We start from the raw sequence: 21962 nt of genomic DNA on the forward strand, positions 1-21962 counted from the left end.
GTTCTTGTAGTAACAATACAAATATTTCAGATAGTTTTCAGCTTTTTTCTTCAATATTCTTTCAATATCAAGACAGATTTCTCTTTTTGCTACCACCCTTCTCTCCCATATTGCTCCTTTCATTAGCATGACAAGAAGATTAATGATTTTGCTATTTTTACACTCCTTATATTCACCCAACATTACAATTTTATTCCATTCTGATTCGTCTTCATAGTGCTCTCCTTTTCAAAAGTTCAAACAGTCTTTTGCATTTAGTTTTTAAAATGTCCAGTTCTTTGCAATATAAAAACAGGTGCAGGAAGCCTTCATCCTCTTTGTTGCACACCTTACAGATGGAGCTCTGCTCCATTCCAATCTTGTGTAAAATCACGTCTGTAAAAATAGCTTTGTGTCTGATTAAAATTCCAGGTTTCCCAGTTTCGTTTCAACTATCCTTCCTTTTATGTTACTCCATATGTTTTCTTCTTTCAAGTCTTTATATTTCTGCTTCCAATAGTCATTTGCTTTAGGTTTCTTAAAAATCGTATCTCTAAAAACACCATAAAACATTTTGACAGTACATTCCTTGAAAATATGTAGTTTTCTCTCTAAAAATAGCGTTCACATCTTTCTCCGGTTCACCTGGCTCCATATTTTCAATTTTTTCAATCCAGTCTTTTGGTATTGCGTTTTTAATCATGCAGTACTTATTTATGATTTCTTGTTTGGTATAGTCCTCCTTAGCTTCTTCCATAGTGTCAAAAACATATTGAACTGGTAAAAATCCTCTTTGAACTCATACAGAACATCTCTTACTCTCGCTATCCCCACATCCCACCATTTCTTAAAAACAACTCTTTTCCTTGATTCACAATATTCTTGTTTAAAAACAATGGTTGATTTAAAATGTCCTCGTCCCTTCGGGATGTAATGCACATGCTTTAAAAACTCTCCCCAGGCACTCAACTGTTCCTTGTAAAAATCTGGCAAATCTTTCCACATCCAGTTTTTCGTTCTCATCCATAAAATATTCTCCCCCATATTGACATTGCCACATTTGTTTAAAAAATACAACATAGTTTTTTTCCAAACAGTTTCAATTCTTGCATCCAGATATTTCTTCACCAGTTTAACTCTCAAACATTTCTTCCTTTGTGCAACATCAATAAGACCCAAGCCGCCTTTCTCAACAGCCCCTACAAGGGTGTCATACGCAATCCTCGGTGGCTTTCCCTCCCATAAATACTCAGTAAAACATTTTTTCAATCTTTTTTCAACCCACAGAGGCATACTTGTAACATATAAAAAATAACAAATCTTTGAAGTCATTAAAACATTCAAAATTAAGACCTTTCCTTTCAAGCACAGATTTCTTGTTTTCCACCAGTTCATCCTTCTTTCAATATCTCCTAAAATTCCTTCCCACATGATCTCATTTGTTTTCTTGTCATCCTCTCCCATGCTAACTCCTAAAATCTTCATTTCCTTAACTTCTTTAAAGTTAAAAGTGTCTGTTAAGGCTGGGGCTCCGCCAAATCTCATGTACATTGTTTTATCCTCATTTATTTTCCCCCCGGATTTATTACAGAATTCCTGAACTACGTCCATAGCCACCTTAACACTATGTACGTCTCTTACTATTAACGTTGTGTCATCTGCGTATTGGAAAATCCTATTCTCTGATCTACCTCCTTCAATATCGATTCCTCTCACATTCTCTCTCTCCTCTTACTGCTAAGCCCAGAGGCTCTGCCACCAAGGAATATAAAAGCGCTGAAAGGGGACATCCCTGCCTTACAGATCTTGTGAGCTTAAAACATTTAGTTAAAAACCATTGCATTTAATCCTCGTCACCACTCCTTTGTATAAAATCTTAATCCATCTGATAAAATTTTCCCCGAAGCCAAAACTCTTTAAAATCCCAAATAAAAACTGATGCTCCACTCGGTTGAAGGCTTTTTGAAATCAAGACTTACAATGTAACCTTCCAGATTTTTGTCCTTTATATAACTTATTGTGTCCCTAATACTAATTGTAGTATCTGATATATCTCTGCCTTTCCTCCATATGCTTGATTTGTCTTGATAATTTTTGGCATCACCTCCTTTAGTCTATTAGCTAAAACCTTAGATAAAATTTTTAAGTCAGTGTTCAACATTGTCAAAGGTCTGTAATTTTTCAATTCTTTTTATCTCCTTTCTTCTTATAAATAATTTTCATTAAACCCATACTCATTCTTAAATTCATGTGTCCCTTATTAAAAATGTCATCATACACTTCCTTTAAAATGCCAATTAAAATACCCTTGAAAACAATATAAAATTCATTGCCTAGACCATCAATTCCTGGACTTTTATTCCTGTTCAATTCGTTAATGGCTCTTTCTATTTCTCCTTCATTTATTTCCATATCATAAGCTTCTTTGTCTTCTTTTTCAACTTTTGTTTCAATTATGTTGAACAATTCTTCACATTCATCTTGCACCCCTTCAGTTGTAAAAAGTTTCTCATAATACATTTTTATCTCTTCTAGTATTTCTTTGTTATCCTTTATTTCTTCTCCATACTCATTTTTAATAGCTGTTATCATTTCAGCTTTCCCTTCCTCTTTTCTAGATTAAAGAAAAATTTTGTACATTTCTCTCCTTCCACTATATATCTAGCTTTACTTCTTAAACGTGCACCTTCATATTTTTCTTCTTCTAAAACTTTAAGTTTATCTTCCAGATCTTTTATTTTTGACACATTCTTCTCATTATTCTGATTAAGCTCCCTTTCTAAGTTCTCTCTTGTTTTTATTTCTGTGTACCTTTTACATCTCTCCACCGATCTACAAAACTGTATAGTATGTCTTTTAATTAGAAACTTAACGTTTTCCCACCATATCCTTTTATCTTCCACATACATTTCATTCTGTTTTTCTTTTTCTATCAATTCTTTTATGTCTTGGACATAGCTGTCTCTTTTTAAAACCTCAGCATTTAAAACCCAAACACCTGGCCCCCTTTTAATCGTGCTCCAGTCCACTTTCATAAATAGTGGCTTATGGTCACTTAAACTTGTTTCCTCATATCTCATATCTTCAATAAAACCCTCTACATTTCTTGAACACAAAATAAAATCAATTCTCGTTTGGCACATAAAATTCCCTACCATTTGCCTTCTAGAATATTGTCTTCTTTTCCCATTTCTCTCTCGCCACACATCTACCATATTATTGTTTTTCATCAACAAATTCAATTCCTTCCTTCCTGTATCGGTTTTAAAAACCATTCCGTCAGCCATATCTAACTTGCTTAAAACAGTATTAAAATCCCCCAATACAATAGCATACTTATATTTCATTAAAAATATCCTTAGATCCTTAAAAAAATCCCTCTTTTCCTTCTCTTCAACAGGCGCATGGACATTTACCACAATTACTTTGTTGTCATCATGTTCCATTTCTATTGCCAAACATTTCCCTACATCATCTTTGTAAACAACTTTGTAAACCACATTCGTGTTTCTTCTTATTAAAAAGGCCACCCCTCTGCCATATCTTTTATCCTCATTGCTGCATAATATATCACCATCCCATCTTTTGCTTATTTCACATTTGTGCTTTTCTCTCCAGTTTGTTTCTTGCAATACTATTACATCTACATTTTTAAACATCTCTTTCACCTTTTCAAACTTGTTAAAATCTAAGAGCCCTCTGGCATTAAATGTAGCCAGACTTAAAACCATAAAAAATGAATAAATAAAAACGTTCATAAAACCAATGTCTTTAGCTTGTGTCATCCAAACCCTTTAACAGTTCAAATCGATTCTTTAAAAAGTCTTTGTTAGCATTTCTTTTCTTTATCCCATCTAAACTGGGTTTTACCTTGATTTGACGTTTTCTTATGCTTATTTTGATGTTCCTACTGCCATTTCTTCTGTGTCGTCTTTAACATCCTCATCTGCATCCGAAATATCCTCAAAGTCCCTAGTAATGTCGATCGGTGCCAAAATTCCTTCTGTCTGTTTCGCTTGTGCATGCTGGTCTTTTTGTTCCTCCATGATTTTACATCGTCTGTCTTGTGATTGTCTGTCCTCCTCATTCTTCTCTGTCTCATCAATAATGTTTTGAACTTCAGTCTTCTCCATTTGTTTCAAACGTTCATTGTCCATATGTTCTCAACCCCTGGCCCTCAATAATGTCTTTGCCCGCCGCTTGATTTTCTCTTTGCTGTGGTAAGCCTTCTTCTTGTTCGACTACGCTGTCCCGCTCATGCACCTGCCCACTCACATGAGTCTCTTCATCCACATACCAACAATCACACTTATTTAAAACCTTTTTACAATCCGGGCACTTAACCGCATTGCAATCCCTGGCAAAATGTCCTCTCTCCTCACACTTAAAGCACTTAAAATCTGGGCAGTCTTTCAAGACGTGCTCAGGGCTCATGCACAACCGACAGGTTTTAACCTGATGGCTGTGCATCACCTAAAATACTGAAGCCCTTCAGCTGTTTCCAGCCTTGTGCTGTACGGGAGAGACACTACTTCCCTTGGGAAGCGACATTTTACAAATCGTGTGCCATCTTCAACAGTTGTGCCCGGATAAACACGTCTCTTGATGTCGAAATAGGGTAACTCCCCACCCTTGCAGTTTATCTAAAAATATCTGATCGTCAATGTAAGCGGGCATGTGCATGAATGAGACAACGTAGTCTCTGTTTTGCAACCTCTTTACTTCGCACAGTGTCTCTTTTATCATTAAACCTTCAACCAACAGTTCAACATCGTCGATATTCTCTAATGTCACTTCGTATTCCTTATTTTGTTTAGGTCTTACCGCCAAGACATTTCCTTTGCCGACCTTTTCCGTTACAGCTTTTATGATGTCCTCAGCCCTCGCATTCACATTACAGATGTCCACCGTCACAGTTGCTTCTTTCAGGTAATCCTTCTTTGACTTGTTTCTCTTTTGTTCCTTATCTTTTGCATTCCCATCTCGTCGTTTATTTCCAGTTCCGTGTTCATTAACCAATTCTGTTTCTCAGCCAAGTCCAAGTTCATAGCCATCTGTCCGTCCGCCATAGATGAAAAGAAAAAAAAAAAAAAAAAAAAAAAAAAAAAAAAAAAAAAAACTGAATAAAACCACCTTCCAGACAGCACTAGGCTGCTGTTAGGTGGTTTAAACACTCACAAAAACACACAAAAAACTAAATTAAAGTCCGAAAAAGTTCACAAAATAAACACTAATAATAAACACAAAATGGAGGAGAGCCTTCCTCTCCCAACTACTGCCAAGTCACTTTCTGTGTGCTCTCTAGCGCCAACAGGGTGGTATGGCCGTAAGCTAAAGCTGCTGCAAAAAGCCCCTATTTTAAGGTGAGGCACACTAAGTGCCATTATACTAGATAAGTAATGAATGAAATACAAAAAAATACTTCAAAATGAGCTACATTAAAGATAAGAGCATTAGTTAAGTAGTTAAAAACAGTCAAACTCTGTTTAAAGAACAGCTACTTTAAAGGCAATTGAATTAAATAAGCAGTAAGGGAAAGCAAAGAGCTGGTCAAACTTTGACCACACTAAGGGCCAGTGTATTAGATAAGTAGTGAAAAAACTCAAAAACTTACAGCACCTGGTATTCCTAGGCAGTCTCCCATCCAAGTACTAACTAGGCCCAACTCTGTAGCTTCTGAGATCAGATCAGGCGTGAACAGGGTGGTATGGCCGAAAGCGAAAGCTGCTGCAAAAAGCCCCTATTTTAAGGTGAGGCACACTAAGTGCCATTATACTAGATAAGTAATGAATGAAATAAAAAAAAAAATACTTCAAAATGAGCTACATTAAAGATAAGAGCATTAGTTAAGTAGTTAAAAACAGTCAAACTCTGTTTAAAGAACAGCTACTTTAAAGGCAATTGAATTAAATAAGCAGTAAGGGAAAGTAAAAAGAGCTGGTCAAACTTTGACCACACTAAGGGCCAGTGTATTAGATAAGTAGTGAAAAACTCAAAAACTTACAGCACCTGGTATTCCTAGGCAGTCTCCCATCCAAAGTACTAACTAGGCCCAACTCTGCTTAGCTTCTGAGATCAGACAAGATCAGGCGTGAACAGGGTGGTATGGCCGTAAGCTAAAGCTGCTGCAAAAGCCCCTATTTTAAGGTGAGGCACACTAAGTGCCATTATACTAGATAAGTAATGAATGAAATACAAAAAAAAAAATACTTCAAAATGAGCTACATTAAAGATAAGAGCATTAGTTAAGTAGTTAAAAACAGTCAAACTCTGTTTAAAGAACAGCTACTTTAAAGGCAATTGAATTAAATAAGCAGTAAGGGAAAGCAAAGAGCTGGTCAAACTTTGACCACACTAAGGGCCAGTGTATTAGATAAGTAGTGAAAAAACTCAAAACTTACAGCACCTGGTATTCCTAGGCAGTCTCCCATCCAAGTACTAACTAGGCCCAACTCTGCTTAGCTTCTGAGATCAGACGAGATCAGGCGTGAACAGGGTGGTATGGCCATAAGCTAAAGCTGCTGCAAAAAGCCCCCTATTTTAAGGTGAGGCACACTAAGTGCCATTATACTAGATAAGTAATGAATGAAATACAAAAAAAAATACTTCAAAATGAGCTACATTAAAGATAAGAGCATTAGTTAAGTAGTTAAAAACAGTCAAACTCTGTTTAAAGAACAGCTACTTTAAAGGCAATTGAATTAAATAAGCAGTAAGGGAAAGCAAAGAGCTGGTCAAACTTTGACCACACTAAGGGCCAGTGTATTAGATAAGTAGTGAAAAAACTCAAAAACTTACAGCACCTGGTATTCCTAGGCAGTCTCCCATCCAAGTACTAACTAGGCCCAACTCTGCTTAGCTTCTGAGATCAGGCGAGATCAGGCGTGAACAGGGTGGTATGGCCGTAGCTGAAAGCTGCTGCAAAAAGCCCCTATTTTAAGGTGAGGCACACTAAGTGCCATTATACTAGATAAGTAATGAATGAAATAGAAAAAAATACTTCAAAATGAGCTACATTAAAGATAAGAGCATTAGTTAAGTAGTTAAAAACAGTCAAACTCTGTTTAAAGAACAGCTACTTTAAAGGCAATTGAATTAAATAAGCAGTAAAGGAAAGCAAAGAGCTGGTCAAACTTTGGCCACACTAAGGGCCAGTGTATTAGATAAGTAGTGAAAAAACTCAAAAACTTACAGCACCTGGTTTTCCTAGGCAGTCTCCCATCCAAGTACTAACTAGGCCCAACTCTGCTTAGCTTCTGAGATCAGACGAGATCAGGCGTGAACAGGGTGGTATGGCCGTAAGCGAAAGCTGCTGCAAAAAGCCCCTATTTTAAGGTGAGGCACACTAAGTGCCATTATACTAGATAAGTAATGAATGAAATACAAAAAAAAATACTTCAAAATGAGCTACATTAAAGATAAGAGCATTAGTTAAGTAGTTAAAAACAGTCAAACTCTGTTTAAAGAACAGCTACTTTAAAGGCAATTGAATTAAATAAGCAGTAAGGGAAAGCAAAGAGCTGGTCAAACTTTGGCCACACTAAGGGCCAGTGTATTAGATAAGTAGTGAAAAAACTCAAAAACTTACAGCACCTGGTATTCCTAGGCAGTCTCCCATCCAAGTACTAACTAGGCCCAACTCTAGCTTCTGCTTCAGACAGAGATCAGGCGTGAACAGGGTGGTATGGCCGTAAGCGAAAGCTGCTGCAAAAGCCCCTATTTTAAGGTGAGGCACACTAAGTGCCATTATACTAGATAAGTAATGAATGAAATACAAAAAAAAAAAAAATACTTCAAAATGAGCTACATTAAAGATAAGAGCATTAGTTAAGTAGTTAAAAACAGTCAAACTCTGTTTAAAGAACAGCTACTTTAAAGGCAATTGAATTAAATAAGCAGTAAGGGAAAGCAAAGAGCTGGTCAAACTTTGGCCACACTAAGGGCCAGTGTATTAGATAAGTAGTGAAAAAACTCAAAACTTACAGCACCTGGTATTCCTAGGCAGTCTCCCATCCAAGTACTAACTAGGCCCAACTCTGCTTAGCTTCTGAGATCAGGCGAGATCAGGCGTGAACAGGGTGGTATGGCCGTAAGCGAAAGCTGCTGCAAAAGCCCCTATTTTAAGGTGAGGCACACTAAGTGCCATTATACTAGATAAAGTAATGAATGAAATAAAAAAAATACTTCAAAATGAGCTACATTAAAGATAAGAGCATTAGTTAAGTAGTTAAAAACAGTCAAACTCTGTTTAAAGAACAGCTACTTTAAAGGCAATTGAATTAAATAAGCAGTAAGGGAAAGCAAAGAGCTGGTCAAACTTTGGCCACACTAAGGGCCAGTGTATTAGATAAGTAGTGAAAAAACTCAAAAGCTTACAGCACCTGGTATTCCTAGGCAGTCTCCCATCCAAGTACTAACTAGGGCCCAACTCTGCTTAGCTTCTGAGATCAGACGAGATCAGGCGTGAACAGGGTGGTATGGCCGTAAGCGAAAGCTGCTGCAAAAAGCCCCCTATTTTAAGGTGTGGCACATTAAGTGCCATTATACTAGATAAGTAATGAATGAAATACAAAAAAAAAATACTTCAAAATGAGCTACATTAAAGATAAGAGCATTAGTTAAGTAGTTAAAAACAGTCAAACTCTGTTTAAAGAACAGCTACTTTAAAGGCAATTGAATTAAATAAGCAGTAAGGGAAAGCAAAGAGCTGGTCAAACTTTGGCCACACTAAGGGCCAGTGTATTAGATAAGTAGTGAAAAAACTCAAAAACTTACAGCACCTGGTATTCCTAGGCAGTCTCCCATCCAAGTACTAACTAGGCCCAACTCTGCTTAGCTTCTGAGATCAGACGAGATCAGGCGTGAACAGGGTGGTATGGCCGTAAGCTAAAGCTGCTGCAAAAAAGCCCCTATTTTAAGGTGAGGCACACTAAGTGCCATTATACTAGATAAGTAATGAATGAAATACAAAAAAAAAAAAATACTTCAAAATGAGCTACATTAAAGATAAGAGCATTAGTTAAGTAGTTAAAAACAGTCAAACTCTGTTTAAAGAACAGCTACTTTAAAGGCAATTGAATTAAATAAGCAGTAAGGGAAAGCAAAGAGCTGGTCAAACTTTGGCCACACTAAGGGCCGTTGTATTAGATAAGTAGTGAAAAAACTCAAAACTTACAGCACCTGGTATTCCTAGGCAGTCTCCCATCCAAGTACTAACTAGGCCCAACTCTGCTTAGCTCCTGAGATCAGACGAGATCAGGCGTGAACAGGGTGGTATGGCCGTAAGCTCAAAGCTGCTGCAAAAGCCCCTATTTTAAGGTGAGGCACACTAAGTGCCATTATACTAGATAAGTAATGAATGAAATACAAAAAAAAAATACTTCAAAATGAGCTACATTAAAGATAAGAGCATTAGTTAAGTAGTTAAAAACAGTCAAACTCTGTTTAAAGAACAGCTACTTTAAAGGCAATTGAATTAAATAAGCAGTAAGGGAAAGCAAAGAGCTGGTCAAACTTTGGCCACACTAAGGGCCAGTGTATTAGATAAGTAGTGAAAAACTCAAAATCTTACAGCACCTGGTATTCCTAGGCAGTCTCCCATCCAAGTACTAACTAGGCCCAACTCTGCTTAGCTTCTGAGATCAGACGAGATCAGGCGTGAACAGGGTGGTATGGCCGTAAGCCTAAAGCTGCTGCAAAAAGCCCCTATTTTAAGGTGAGGCACATTAAGTGCCATTATACTAGATAAGTAATGAATGAAATACAAAAAAAAATACTTCAAAATGAGCTACATTAAAGATAAGAGCATTAGTTAAGTAGTTAAAAACAGTCAAACTCTGTTTAAAGTACAGCTACTTTAAAGGCAATTGAATTAAATAAGCAGTAAGGGAAAGCAAAGAGCTGGTCAAACTTTGGCCACACTAAGGGCCAGTGTATTAGATAAGTAGTGAAAAAACTCAAAAACTTACAGCACCTGGTATTCCTAGGCAGTCTCCCATCCAAGTACTAACCAGGCCCAACTCTGCTTTGAGCTTTTGAGATCAGGCGTGAACAGGGTGGTATGGCCGTAAGCTAAAGCTGCTGCAAAAAGCCCCTATTTTAAGGTGAGGCACACTAAGTGCCATTATACTAGATAAGTAATGAATGAAATGAAATACAAAAAAAAAATACTTCAAAATGAGCTACATTAAAGATAAGAGCATTAGTTAAGTAGTTAAAAACAGTCAAACTCTGTTTAAAGAACAGCTACTTTAAAGGCAATTGAATTAAATAAGCAGTAAGGGAAAGCAAAGAGCTGGTCAAACTTTGGCCACACTAAGGGCCAGTGTATTAGATAAGTAGTGAAAAAACTCAAAAACTTACAGCACCTGGTATTCCTAGGCAGTCTCCCATCCAAGTACTAACTAGGCCCAACTCTGCTTAGCTTCTGAGATCAGGCGAGATCAGGCGTGAACAGGGTGGTATGGCCGTAAGCTAAAGCTGCTGCAAAAAGCCCCCTATTTTAAGGTGAGGCACACTAAGTGCCATTATACTAGATAAGTAATGAATGAAATACAAAAAAATACTTCAAAATGAGCTACATTAAAGATAAGAGCATTAGTTAAGTAGTTAAAAACAGTCAAACTCTGTTTAAAGAACAGCTACTTTAAAGGCAATTGAATTAAATAAGCAGTAAGGGAAAGCAAAGAGCTGGTCAAACTTTGGCCACACTAAGGGCCAGTGTATTAGATAAGTAGTGAAAAAACTCAAAAACTTACAGCACCTGGTATTCCTAGGCAGTCTCCCATCCAAGTACTAACTAGGCCCAACTCTGCTTAGCTTCTGAGATCAGACAAGATCAGGCGTGAACAGGGTGGTATGGCCGTAAGCGAAAGCTGCTGCAAAAGCCCCTATTTTAAGGTGAGGCACACTAAGTGCCATTATACTAGATAAGTAATGAATGAAATACAAAAAAATACTTCAAAATGAGCTACATTAAAGATAAGAGCATTAGTTAAGTAGTTAAAAACAGTCAAACTCTGTTTAAAGAACAGCTACTTTAAAGGCAATTGAATTAAATAAGCAGTAAGGGAAAGCAAAGAGCTGGTCAAACTTTGGCCACACTAAGGGCCAGTGTATTAGATAAGTAGTGAAAAAACTCAAAACTTACAGCACCTGGTATTCCTAGGCAGTCTCCCATCCAAGTACTAACTAGGCCCAACTCTGCTTAGCTTCTGAGATCAGACGAGATCAGGTGTGAACAGGGTGGTATGGCCGTAAGCTAAAGCTGCTGCAAAAGCCCCTATTTTTAAGGTGAGGCACACTAAGTGCCATTATACTAGATAAGTAATGAATGAAATACAAAAAAAAAAATACTTCAAAATGAGCTACATTAAAGATAAGAGCATTAGTTAAGTAGTTAAAAACAGTCAAACTCTGTTTAAAGAACAGCTACTTTAAAGGCAATTGAATTAAATAAGCAGTAAGGGAAAGCAAAGAGCTGGTCAAACTTTGACCACACTAAGGGCCAGTGTATTAGATAAGTAGTGAAAAAACTCAAAAACTTACAGCACCTGGTATTCCTAGGCAGTCTCCCATCCAAGTACTAACTAGGCCCAACTCTGCTTAGCTTCTGAGATCAGACGAGATCAGGCGTGAACAGGGTGTGGTATGGCCGTAAGCTCAAAGCTGCTGCAAAAGCCCCCTATTTTAAGGTGAGGCACACTAAGTGCCATTATACTAGATAAGTAATGAATGAAATACAAAAAAAAATACTTCAAAATGAGCTACATTAAAGATAAGAGCATTAGTTAAGTAGTTAAAAACAGTCAAACTCTGTTTAAAGAACAGCTACTTTAAAAGGCAATTGAATTAAATAAGCAGTAAGGGAAAGCAAAGAGCTGGTCAAACTTTTGGCCACACTAAGGGCCAGTGTATTAGATAAGTAGTGAAAAACTCAAAAACTTACAGCACCTGGTATTCCTAGGCAGTCTCCCATCCAAGTACTAACTAGGCCCAACTCTGCTTAGCTTCTGAGATCAGACGAGATCAGGCGTGAACAGGGTGGTATGGCCGTAAAGCGAAAGCTGCTGCAAAAAGCCCCTATTTTAAGGTGAGGCACACTAAGTGCCATTATACTAGATAAGTAATGAATGAAATACAAAAAAAAAAATACTTCAAAATGAGCTACATTAAAGATAAGAGCATTAGTTAAGTAGTTAAAAACAGTCAAACTCTGTTTAAAGAACAGCTACTTTAAAGGCAATTGAATTAAATAAGCAGTAAGGAAAGCAAAGAGCTGGTCAAACTTTGACCACACTAAGGGCCAGTGTATTAGATAAGTAGTGAAAAAACTCAAAAACTTACAGCACCTGGTATTCCTAGGCAGTCTCATCCAAGTACTAACTAGGCCCAACTCTGCTTAGCTTCTGAGATCAGACGAGATCAGGCGTGAACAGGGTGGTATGGCCGTAAGGAAAGCTGCTGCAAAAAGCCCCCTATTTTAAGGTGAGGCACACTAAGTGCCATTATACTAGATAAGTAATGAATGAAATACAAAAAAAAAATACTTCAAAATGAGCTACATTAAAGATAAGAGCATTAGTTAAGTAGTTAAAAACAGTCAAACTCTGTTTAAAGAACAGCTACTTTAAAGGCAATTGAATTAAATAAGCAGTAAGGGAAAGCAAAGAGCTGGTCAAACTTTGACCACACTAAGGGCCAGTGTATTAGATAAGTAGTGAAAAAACTCAAAAACTTACAGCACCTGGTATTCCTAGGCAGTCTCCCATCCAAGTACTAACTAGGCCCAACTCTGCTTAGCTTCTGAGATCAGACGAGATCAGGCAAGAACAGGGTGGTATGGTCGTAAGCGAAAGCTGCTGCAAAAGCCCCGTATTTTAAGGTGAGGCACACTAGTGCCATTATACTAGATAAGTAATGAATGAAATACAAAAAAAAATACTTCAAAATGAGCTACATTAAAGATAAGAGCATTAGTTAAGTAGTTAAAAACAGTCAAACTCTGTTTAAAGAACAGCTACTTTAAAGGCAATTGAATTAAATAAGCAGTAAGGGAAAGCAAAGAGCTGGTCAAACTTTGGACCACACTAAGAGCCAGTGTATTAGATAAGTAGTGAAAAACTCAAAACTTACAGCACCTGGTATTCCTAGGCAGTCTCCCATCCAAGTACTAACTAGGCCCAACTCTGCTTAGCTTCTGAGATCAGGCGAGATCAGGCGTGAACAGGGTGGTATGGCCGTGGCGAAAGCTGCTGCAAAAGCCCCTATTTTAAGGTGAGGCACACTAAGTGCCATTATACTAGATAAGTAATGAATGAAATACAAAAAAAAAAAAACTTCAAAATGAGCTACATTAAAGATAAGAGCATTAGTTAAGTAGTTAAAAACAGTCAAACTCTGTTTAAAGAACAGCTACTTTAAAGGCAATTGAATTAAATAAGCAGTAAGGGAAAGTAAAAGAGCTGGTCAAACTTTGTGGCCACACTGAGCCAGTGTATTAGATAAGTAGTGAAAAAACTCAAAAACTTACAGCACCTGGTATTCCTAGGCAGTCTCCCATCCAAGTACTAACTAGGCCCAACTCTGCTTAGCTTCTGAGATCAGGCGAGATCAGGCGTGAACAGGGTGGTATGGCCGTCAGCGTAAGCTGCTGCAAAAAGCCCTATTTACCAAGGTGAGGCACACTAAGTGCCATTTATACTAGATAAGTAATGAATGAAATACAAAAAAAAAAAATGCTTTAAAAGATAGGCTACATTAAAGATAAGAGCATTAGTTAAGTAGTTAAAAACAGTCAAACTCTGTTTAAAGAACAGCTACTTTAAAAGGCAATTGAATTAAATAAGCAGTAAGGGAAAGCAAAGAGCTGGTCAAACTTTGGCCACACTAAGGGCCAGTGTATTAGATAAGTAGTGAAAAAACTCCAAAACTTACAGCACCTGGTATTCCTAGGCAGTCTCCCATCCAAAATTACTATGCTAGGCCCAACTCTGCCAGCTTCTGAGATCAGGCGAGATCAGGCGTGAACAGGGTGGTATGGCGTAAGCGAAAGCTGCTGCAAAAAGCCCCTATTTTTAGGTGAGGCACACTCGCGATTGCCATTATACTAGATAAGTAATGAATGGAAATACAAAAAAAAAATGCTTTAAAATGAGCTACATTAAAGATAAGAGCATTAGTTAAGTAGTTAAAACAGTCAAACTCTGTTTTTAAGTACAGCTACTTTAAAGGCAATTTGAATTAAATAAGCAGTAAAGGAAAGCTTAAAGAGCTGGTCAAACTTTGGCCACACTAAGGACACGTTGTATTAGATAAGTAGTGAAAAAACTCAAAAAATTTACAGCACCTGGTATTCCTAGGCAGTCTCCCATCCAAGTACTAACCAGGCCCAACTCTGTAGCTTCTGAGATCAGGCGAGATCAGGCGTGAACAGAGGGGTGGTATGGTCGTAGCGAAAGCTGCTGCAAAAGCCCCTATTTTTAAGGTGAGAGCACACTAAAGTGCCATTATACTAGATAAGTAATGAATGAAATACAAAAAAATACTTCAAAATAGAGCTACATTAAAGATAAGAGCATTGGTTAAGTAGTTAAAAACAGTCAAACTCTGTTTTAAGACAGCTACTTTAAAGGCAATTGAATTAAATAAGCAGTAAAGGGGAAAGCAGAGCTGGTCAAACTTTGAGCCACACTGCTTAGACCAGTGTATTAGATAGTAGTGAAAAAACTCAAAAACTTACAGCACCTGGTATTCCTAGGCAGTCTCCCCATCCAAGTACTAACTAGGCCCAACTCTGCTTAGCTTCTGGATCAGACTGAGATCAGGCGTGAACAGGGTGGTATGGGCGTAAGCGAAAAGCTGCTGCAAAAGCCCCTATTTTAGATGTGAAGTACACTAAGATTGCCATTATACTAGATAAGTAATGAATGAAATACAAAAAAAAATACTTCAAAAATGAGCTACATTAAAAGATAAGAGCATTAGTTAAGTAGTTCAAAACAGTCAAACTCTGTTTAAAAAAGTGGCAGCTACTTCAAAAAGAAGCAATTGAATTAAATAAACTGTAAGGGAAAGCAAAGAGCTGGTCAAACTTTGGCCACACTAATTAACCACGTGTATTAGATAGAAAGTAGTGAAAAACTCAAAAATTTGCAGCACCTGGTGTTCCTAGGCAGTCTTCCATCCAAGTACTAACCAGGCCCCAACTCTGCTTAAAGCTTCTGAGATCAGACGAGATCAGGCGTGAACAGGAGTGTAGTATGGCCGTAAACTGAAGCTGCTGCAAAAAGCCCCTATTTTAAGGTGAGGCCGCACTAGAATTGCCGTTATACTAGATAAGTAATGAATGAAATACAAAAAAAAATGCTTCAAAAATGAGCTACATTAAAGATAAGTAGGCATTAGTTAAGTAGTTAAAAACAGTCAAACTCTGTTTAAGAACAACTACTTTAAGACAATAATTGGATTAAATAAGCAGTGAGAGAAAGCAAAGAGCTGGTCAAACTTTGACCACACTAAGGGCCAGTGTATTAGATAAGTAGTGAAAAAACTCAAAAAACTTACAGCACCTGGTATTTCTAGGCAGTCTCCCCATCCAAGTACTAACTAAGCACAGCTCTTAGTAGCTTCTGAGATCAGAGCAAGAGGATCAGGCGTGAACAGGAGTGGTCTTGCCGTGGCCGTGTAGCTGCTGCAAAGCCCCTATTTTTAAGGTGAGGCACACTAAAGTGCCATTATACTAGATAAGTAATGAATGAAATACAAAAAAAAAAAAAAATACTTCAAATGAGCTACATTAAAGATAAAGGCATTAGTTAAAGTAGTTAAAAACAGTCAAACTCTGTTTAGAAGAACAGCTACTTTCAAAGGCAGAATTGAATTAAATAAAGCAGTAAGGGAAAGCAAAGAGCTGGTCAAACTTTGACCACACTATGGGCCAGTGTATTAGATAAGTAGTGAAAAAACTCAAAATTTTACAGCACCTGGTATTCCCTAGGCAGTCTCCATCCAAGTACTAACTAGGCCCAACTCATTGCTTAGCTTCTGAGATCAAGCGAGATCAGGCGTGAACAGGGTGGTATGCCGTAGTGAGAAAGCTGCTGCAAAAAGCCCTATTTTTAGGTGAGGTACACTGGATTGCCACTATACTAGATAAGTAATGAATGAAATGCAAAAAAAAAAAAAAAAAAAAAAAAAAAACTTCAAAAAGAATGAGCCACATTAAGATAAGAGCATTAGTTAAGTTATTAGAAACAGTCAAACTCTGTTTTAAAGAACAGCTAAGCACAAAGGCAATTGAATTAAATAAGCAGTAAGGGAAAGCAAGAGCTGGTGAAGCTTTGACCACACTAAAGAACCAGTGTATTAGATAAGTAGTGAAAAACTCAAAATTTACAGCACCTGGTATTCCTAGAGGCAGTCTCCATCAGAAATTTAACAGGCCCCAACTCTGCTTACTTAGCTTCTGAGATCAGGCAGGATCAGAGCGTGAACAGAATTAGTATGGCCATGCTTTGGCTGCTGCAAAAGCCCTATTTTAAGGTATGAGGCACACTAAATTGCCATTATACTAGATAAAGTAATGAATGAATACAAAAAAATACTTCAAAATGAGCTACATTAAAGATAAGAGCATTAGTTAAGTAGTTAAAAACAATTAAACTCTGTTTAAGAACAGCTACTTTAAAGGCAATTGAATTAAATAAGCAGTAAGGGAAAGCAAAGAGCTGGTCAAACTTTGGCCACACTAAGAGCCAGTGTATTAGATAAGTAGTGAAAAAACTCAAAAACTTACAGCACCTGGTATATTCCTAGGCAGTCTCCCATCCAAGTACTAACTAGGCCCAACTCTGCTTAGCTTCTGAGATCAGGCGAGATCAGGCGTGAACAGGGTGGTATGGCCGTAAGCGAAAGCTGCTGCAAAAAGCCCCTATTTTAAGGTGAGGCACACTAAGTGCCATTATACTAGATAAGTAATGAATGAAATACAAAAAAAAATACTTCAAAATGAGCTACATTAAAGATAAGAGCATTAGTTAAGTAGTTAAAAACAGTCAAACTCTGTTTAAAGAACAGCTACTTTAAAGGCAATTGAATTAAATAAGCAGTAAGGGAAAGCAAAGAGCTGGTCAAACTTTGGCCACACTAAGGGCCAGTGTATTAGATAAGTAGTGAAAAAACTCAAAAACTTACAGCACCTGGTATTCCTAGGCAGTCTCCCATCCAAGTACTAACTAGGCCCAACTCTGTAGCTTCTGAGATCAGGCGAGATCAGGCGTGAACAGGGTGGTATGGCCGTGGTAAAGCTGCTGCAAAAAGCCCCTATTTTAAGGTGAGGCACACTAAGTGCCATTATACTAGATAAGTAATGAATGAAATACAAAAAAAAAAATACTTCAAAATGAGCTACATTAAAGATAAGAGCATTAGTTAAGTAGTTAAAAACAGTCAAACTCTGTTTAAAGAACAGCTACTTTAAAGGCAATTGAATTAAATAAGCAGTAGTAAGGAAAGCAAAGAGCTGGTCAAACTTTGGCCACACTAAGGGCCAGTGTATTAGATAAGTAGTGAAAAAACTCAAAAACTTACAGCACCTGGTATTCCTAGGCAGTCTCCCATCCAAGTACTAACTAGGCCCAACTCTGCTTAGCTTCTGAGATCAGACGAGATCAGGCGTGACAGGGTGGTATGGCGTAAGCGCCAGCTGCTGCAAAAAACCCTATTTTTAGGTGAGGCACACTAAGTGCCATTATACTAGATAAAGTAATGAATGAAATACAAAAAAAAAAATGCTTTAAAAATGGGCTACATTAAAGAGATAAGAGCATTAGTTTAAATGAATTAAAAACAGTCAAACTCTGTTTAAAGAACAGAAAGCTACTTTAAAGGCAATTGGATCTAAATAAGCAATAAAGGGAAAACCAAAGAAGCTAATTGAAACTTTGACCACACTAAGAGGAACCAGTGTATTAGATAAGTAGTGAAAAACTCAAGAAACTTACAGCACCTGGTATTCCTAGGCAGATCTACCATCCAAGTACTAACTAGGCCCAACTCTGCATAGCTTCTGAGAGATCAGACGAGATCAGGGCGTGGGCAGGGTATGAGTATGGCCGTAAGCTAAAGCTGCTCGCCAAAAGCCCTAATTTTAGGTGAGGCACACTGGGGTACCCATTATACTAGATAAGTAATGAATGAAATACAAAAAAAAAAAATACTTCAAAATGAGCTACATTAAAGATAAGAGCATTACAGTTAAGTAGTTAAAAACAGTCAAACTCTGTTTTTAATTACAGCTACTTTAGAGGCAATTGAATTAAATAAACAGTGAGGGAAAGCAAGAGCTGAGTCAAGCTTTGGCCACACTAAGGGGCCGTTATGTATTAGATAGAAGTAATTGAAAAAACTCAAAAAATTTACAGCACCTGGTATTCCCTGGGCAGTCTCCCATCCAGAAATTACTAACCAGACCCAACTCTGCTTAGCTTCTGAGACCAGAGACGAGATCAGGCGTGAACAGGGTGTAGTTAGTATGTGTAGCTGCTTCAAAGAAAAAGCCCTATTTTAAGGTGAGGCACACTAAGTGCCATTATACTAGATAAGTAATGAATGAAATACAAAAAAAAAAAAAAAAAACTTCAAAATGAACTACATTAAAGATAAGAGCATTAGTTAAGTGATTAAAAACAGTCAAACTCTGTTTAAAGAACAGCTACTTTAAAGGCAATTGAATTAAATAAGCAATAAGGAAAACAAAGAGCTGGTCAAACTTTGAGAAAGCCACACTGAGGGCCAGTGTATTAGATGAAGTAGTGAAAAAGCTCAAAACTTTACAGCAGCGCATGGTATTCCTAGGCAGTCTCCCATCCAGAAGTACTAACTAGGCCCAACTCTGCTTGCTTCTGAGATCAGACAAGATCAGCAGGCGTGAACAGGGTGGTATGGCCGTATGCAGCCAGCTACTGCAAAAAGCCCCTATTTTGGGTGAGCCACACTAAGTGCCATTATACTAGATAAATAATGGATAAGAATGCAAAAAAATATGCTTTGAAATGAGCTACATTAAAGATAAGGCATTAGTTAAGTAGTTAAAAGCAGTCAAACTCTGTTTAAAGAACAGCTACTTTAAAGGCAATTGAATTAAATAAGCAGTAAGGGGAAAGCAAAGAGCTGGTCAAACTTGTGACCACACTGTAAGAGCCAGTGTGTTAGATAAGTAGTGAAAAAACTCAAAAACTTACAGCACCTGAAGGTATTCCCTAAGAGCAGTCTCCCATCAGAGATTACTAACTAGACCCAACTCTGCTTAGCTTCTGAGATCAGACGAGATCAGAGGCGCGTGAACAGAATTAGTATGGCAAGTAAGCGAAAGCTGCTGTAAAAAGCCCTATTTTAAGGTGAAGGCACACTAGTTGCCACATTATACTAAGATAAGTAATGAATGAAATACAAAAAAAAAAAAGCTTTAAAATAGGCTACATTAAAGATGAGGCATTAGTTAAGTAGTTAAAAACAGTCAAACTCTGTTTAAAGAACAGCTACTTTAAAGAGACCAATTGAATTAAATAAGCAGTAAGGAAAGCAAAGAGCTGGTCAAACTTTGACCACACTAGAGACCAGTGTATTAGATAAGTAGTGAAAAAACTCAAAACTTGTGCCTTAGTATTCCTAGGCAGTCTCATCAAAAATTAACTAGGCCCAACTCTGCTTAGCTTCTGAGATCAGACAAGATCAGCGTGAACAGGGTGTGGTATGGCCGTAAGTGAAAGCTGCTGCAAAAAGCCCCTATTTTAAGGTGAGGCACACTAAGTGCCATTATACTAGATAAGTAATGAATGAAATACAAAAAAAAAAAATACTTCAAAATGAGCTACATTAAAGATAAGAGCATTAGTTAAGTAGTTAAAAACAGTCAAACTCTGTTTAAAGAACAGCTACTTTAAAGGCAATTGAATTAAATAAGCAGTAAGGGAAAGCAAAGAGCTGGTCAAACTTTGGCCACACTAAGGGCCAGTGTATTAGATAAGTAGTGAAAAAACTCAAAACTTACAGCACCTGGTATTCCTAGGCAGTCTCCCATCCAAGTACTAACTAGGCCCAACTCTGCTTAGCTTCTGAGATCAGGCGAGATCAGGCGTGAACAGGGTGGTATGGCCGTAAGCGAAAAGCTGCTGCAAAAAGCCCCTATTTTAAGGTGAGGCACACTAAGTGCCATTATACTAGATAAGTAATGAATGAAATACAAAAAAAATACTTCAAAATGAGCTACATTAAAGATAAGAGCATTAGTTAAGTAGTTAAAAACAGTCAAACTCTGTTTAAAGAACAGCTACTTTAAAGGCAATTGAATTAAATAAGCAGTAAGGAAAGCAAAGAGCTGGTCAAACTTTGACCACACTAAGAGCCAGTGTATTAGATAAGTAGTGAAAAAACTCAAAACTTACAGCACCTGGTATTCCTAGGCAGTCTCCCATCCATCCAAGTACTAACTAGGCCCAACTCTGCTTAGCTTCTGAGATCAGGCGAGATCAGGCGTGTGAACAGGGTGGTATGGTAAGTGAAAGCTGCTGCAAAAGCCCCTATTTTAAGGTGAGGCACACTAAGTGCCATTATACTAGATAAGTAATGAATGAAATAAAAAAAAATACTTCAAAATGAGCTACATTAAAGATAAGAGCATTAGTTAAGTAGTTAAAAACAGTCAAACTCTGTTTAAAGAACAGCTACTTTAAAGGCAATTGAATTAAATAAGCAGTAAGGAAAGCAAAGAGCTGGTCAAACTTTGACCACACTAAGGGCCAGTGTATTAGATAAGTAGTGAAAAAACTCAAAACTTACAGCACCTGGTATTCCTAGGCAGTCTCCCATCCAAGTACTAACTAGGCCCAACTCTGCTTAGCTTCTGAGATCAGGCGAGATCAGGCGTGAACAGGGTGGTATGGCCGTGCGAAAGCTGCTGCAAAAAGCCCCTATTTTAAGGTGAGGCACACTAAGTGCCATTATACTAGATAAGTAATGAATGAAATACAAAAAAAAAAAATACTTCAAAATGAGCTACATTAAAGATAAGAGCATTAGTTAAGTAGTTAAAAACAGTCAAACTCTGTTTAAAAGAACAGCTACTTTAAAGGCAATTGAATTAAATAAGCAGTAAGGGAAAGCAAAGAGCTGGTCAAACTTTGGCCACACTAAGGGCCAGTGTATTAGATAAGTAGTGAAAAAACTCAAAACTTACAGCACCTGGTATTCCTAGGCAGTCTCCCATCCAAGTACTAACTAGGCCCAACTCTGCTTAGCTTCTGAGATCAGACGAGATCAGGCGTGAACAGGGTGGTATGGCCGTAAGCGAAAGCTGCTGCAAAAAGCCCCCTATTTTAAGGTGAGGCACACTAAGTGCCATTATACTAGATAAGTAATGAATGAAATACAAAAAAAATACTTCAAAATGAGCTACATTAAAGATAAGAGCATTAGTTAAGTAGTTAAAAACAGTCAAACTCTGTTTAAAGAACAGCTACTTTAAAGGCAATTGAATTAAATAAGCAGTAAAGGAAAGCAAAGAGCTGGTCAAACTTTGGCCACACTAAGGGCCAGTGTATTAGATAAGTAGTGAAAAAACTCAAAAACTTACAGCACCTGGTATTCCTAGGCAGTCTCCCATCCAAGTACTAACTAGGCCCAACTCTGTAGCTTCTGAGATCAGGCGAGATCAGGCGTGAACAGGGTGGTATGGCCGTAAGCGAAAGCTGCTGCAAAAAGCCCCTATTTTAAGGTGAGGCACACTAAGTGCCATTATACTAGATAAGTAATGAATGAAATACAAAAAAAAAAATACTTCAAAATGAGCTACATTAAAGATAAGAGCATTAGTTAAGTAGTTAAAAACAGTCAAACTCTGTTTAAAGAACAGCTACTTTAAAGGCAATTGAATTAAATAAGCAGTAAGGAAAGCAAAGAGCTGGTCAAACTTTGGCCACACTAAG

General features: G+C 37.5%; 6 non-coding genes and 21 pseudogenes across 6 annotated transcripts; all 27 read right to left on the reverse strand.

Moving 5' to 3' along the window:
- Positions 1–5586: 5586 nt before the first annotated feature.
- LOC122336997 lies at positions 5587–5698 on the reverse strand (annotated as a pseudogene).
- A 278-nt stretch (positions 5699–5976) lies between these two features.
- Positions 5977–6096, reverse strand: LOC122337029 (annotated as a pseudogene).
- A 277-nt stretch (positions 6097–6373) lies between these two features.
- LOC122337004 lies at positions 6374–6492 on the reverse strand. Its single transcript, XR_006249423.1, has one exon. It is a non-coding gene; the product is annotated as a 5S ribosomal RNA (ribosomal RNA).
- Positions 6493–6770: 278 nt separating this feature from the next.
- Positions 6771–6889, reverse strand: LOC122337027 (annotated as a pseudogene).
- A 275-nt stretch (positions 6890–7164) lies between these two features.
- On the reverse strand, positions 7165–7283 carry LOC122337002. Its single transcript, XR_006249421.1, has one exon. It is a non-coding gene; the product is annotated as a 5S ribosomal RNA (ribosomal RNA).
- Positions 7284–7955: 672 nt separating this feature from the next.
- LOC122337008 lies at positions 7956–8074 on the reverse strand (annotated as a pseudogene).
- A 274-nt stretch (positions 8075–8348) lies between these two features.
- On the reverse strand, positions 8349–8468 carry LOC122337007 (annotated as a pseudogene).
- A 279-nt stretch (positions 8469–8747) lies between these two features.
- Positions 8748–8866, reverse strand: LOC122337022. Its single transcript, XR_006249425.1, has one exon. It is a non-coding gene; the product is annotated as a 5S ribosomal RNA (ribosomal RNA).
- Positions 8867–9147: 281 nt separating this feature from the next.
- Positions 9148–9266, reverse strand: LOC122337005 (annotated as a pseudogene).
- A 277-nt stretch (positions 9267–9543) lies between these two features.
- On the reverse strand, positions 9544–9662 carry LOC122337003. The gene has a single exon (XR_006249422.1). It is a non-coding gene; the product is annotated as a 5S ribosomal RNA (ribosomal RNA).
- A 278-nt stretch (positions 9663–9940) lies between these two features.
- Positions 9941–10051, reverse strand: LOC122336999 (annotated as a pseudogene).
- A 283-nt stretch (positions 10052–10334) lies between these two features.
- On the reverse strand, positions 10335–10453 carry LOC122337009 (annotated as a pseudogene).
- Positions 10454–10729: 276 nt separating this feature from the next.
- On the reverse strand, positions 10730–10848 carry LOC122337018 (annotated as a pseudogene).
- Positions 10849–11121: 273 nt separating this feature from the next.
- On the reverse strand, positions 11122–11240 carry LOC122337011. Its single transcript, XR_006249424.1, has one exon. It is a non-coding gene; the product is annotated as a 5S ribosomal RNA (ribosomal RNA).
- A 279-nt stretch (positions 11241–11519) lies between these two features.
- LOC122337019 lies at positions 11520–11640 on the reverse strand (annotated as a pseudogene).
- A 279-nt stretch (positions 11641–11919) lies between these two features.
- Positions 11920–12038, reverse strand: LOC122337006 (annotated as a pseudogene).
- Positions 12039–12317: 279 nt separating this feature from the next.
- LOC122337031 lies at positions 12318–12434 on the reverse strand (annotated as a pseudogene).
- Positions 12435–12712: 278 nt separating this feature from the next.
- LOC122337021 lies at positions 12713–12831 on the reverse strand (annotated as a pseudogene).
- Positions 12832–13106: 275 nt separating this feature from the next.
- On the reverse strand, positions 13107–13225 carry LOC122337051 (annotated as a pseudogene).
- A 278-nt stretch (positions 13226–13503) lies between these two features.
- On the reverse strand, positions 13504–13622 carry LOC122337020 (annotated as a pseudogene).
- Positions 13623–16767: 3145 nt separating this feature from the next.
- LOC122337028 lies at positions 16768–16888 on the reverse strand (annotated as a pseudogene).
- Positions 16889–17165: 277 nt separating this feature from the next.
- LOC122337001 lies at positions 17166–17282 on the reverse strand (annotated as a pseudogene).
- Positions 17283–17561: 279 nt separating this feature from the next.
- On the reverse strand, positions 17562–17678 carry LOC122337044 (annotated as a pseudogene).
- A 2344-nt stretch (positions 17679–20022) lies between these two features.
- On the reverse strand, positions 20023–20141 carry LOC122337010 (annotated as a pseudogene).
- A 669-nt stretch (positions 20142–20810) lies between these two features.
- LOC122337033 lies at positions 20811–20929 on the reverse strand (annotated as a pseudogene).
- Positions 20930–21207: 278 nt separating this feature from the next.
- Positions 21208–21326, reverse strand: LOC122337035. Its single transcript, XR_006249426.1, has one exon. It is a non-coding gene; the product is annotated as a 5S ribosomal RNA (ribosomal RNA).
- A 277-nt stretch (positions 21327–21603) lies between these two features.
- Positions 21604–21720, reverse strand: LOC122337045 (annotated as a pseudogene).
- Between the last annotated feature and the right edge of the window lie 242 nt (positions 21721–21962).

The sequence above is a fragment of the Puntigrus tetrazona genome, unplaced genomic scaffold (genome assembly GCF_018831695.1).
Source record: "Puntigrus tetrazona isolate hp1 unplaced genomic scaffold, ASM1883169v1 S000000969, whole genome shotgun sequence".
NCBI lineage: Eukaryota > Metazoa > Chordata > Actinopteri > Cypriniformes > Cyprinidae > Puntigrus > Puntigrus tetrazona.